The following is a 1,008-nucleotide window of genomic DNA, read 5'->3' on the forward strand; positions in this document are numbered from 1 at the left end:
AGAAACATTTGGCTGTTTCTGTAGCTAATGAAACATTTGGCTGTTTCTGTAGCTACAGAAACGTTTGGCTGTTTCTGTTGCTACAGAAACATTTGGCTGTTTCTGTAGCTACAGAAACATTTGGCTGTTTATTGTAGCTACAGAAATATTTTGGCTGTTTCTGTTGCTACAGAAACATTTGGCTGTTTCTGTAGCTAATGAAACATTTGGCTGTTTCTGTAGCTACAGAAACATTTGGCTGTTTCTGTTGCTACAGAAACATTTGGCTGTTTCTGTAGCTACAGAAACATTTGGCTGTTTCTGTTGCTACAGAAACATTAGGCTGTTTCTGTAGCTACAGAAACATTTGGCTGTTTCTGTAGCTAAAGAAACATTTGGCTGTTTCTGTTGCTACAGAAACATTTGGCTGTTTCTGTAGCTACAGAAACATTTGGCTGTTTCTGCAGCGACAGATACATTTGGCTGTTACTACCTACCCTGTTAGAGGCCACCTGACCTGTAAGAGACCACCTGACCTGTTAGAGACCACCTGACATGTTAGAGACCACCTGAGAGACTACCTGACCTGTTAGAGACTACCTGACCTGTAAGAGTCCATCTGACCTGTTAGAGACCACCTGACCTGTTAGAGACCACTGAGAGACCCCCTGACCTCTAAGAGACCACCTGACCTGTTAGAGACCACCTGAGAGACCACCTGACCTGTAACAGACCACCTGAAATATTTAGAGACCACCTGACATGTTAGAAACCACCTGAGAGACCCCCTGGCCTGTAAGAGACCCCCTGACCTGTTAGAGACCACCTGACCTGTAAGAGACCACCTGATATGTTAGAGACCACCTGAGAGACCACCTGACATGTTAGAGATCACCTGACCTGTTAGAGACCACCTGAGAGACCCCCTGGCCTGTAAGAGACCCCCTGACCTGTTAGAGACCACCTGACCTGTAAGAGACCACCTGATATGTTAGAGACCACCTGAGAGACCACCTGACATGTTAGAGA

The 1,008-nt window shown here is 45.5% G+C and overlaps 1 long non-coding RNA gene across 1 annotated transcript in view; it reads right to left on the bottom strand.

Moving 5' to 3' along the window:
• Positions 1 to 939: 939 nt before the first annotated feature.
• The window catches only part of LOC106536662 (uncharacterized), a 1,647-nt gene continuing 1,578 nt past the window's right edge, over positions 940 to 1,008 (bottom strand). The window contains exon 3 of the long non-coding RNA XR_001312567.1: positions 940 to 993. This is a non-coding gene — a long non-coding RNA (uncharacterized LOC106536662). The remainder of the gene's footprint in view (positions 994 to 1,008) is intronic.

This window comes from Austrofundulus limnaeus, unplaced genomic scaffold, assembly GCF_001266775.1.
Source record: "Austrofundulus limnaeus strain Quisiro unplaced genomic scaffold, Austrofundulus_limnaeus-1.0 Scaffold1922, whole genome shotgun sequence".
Classification (NCBI taxonomy): domain Eukaryota; kingdom Metazoa; phylum Chordata; class Actinopteri; order Cyprinodontiformes; family Rivulidae; genus Austrofundulus; species Austrofundulus limnaeus.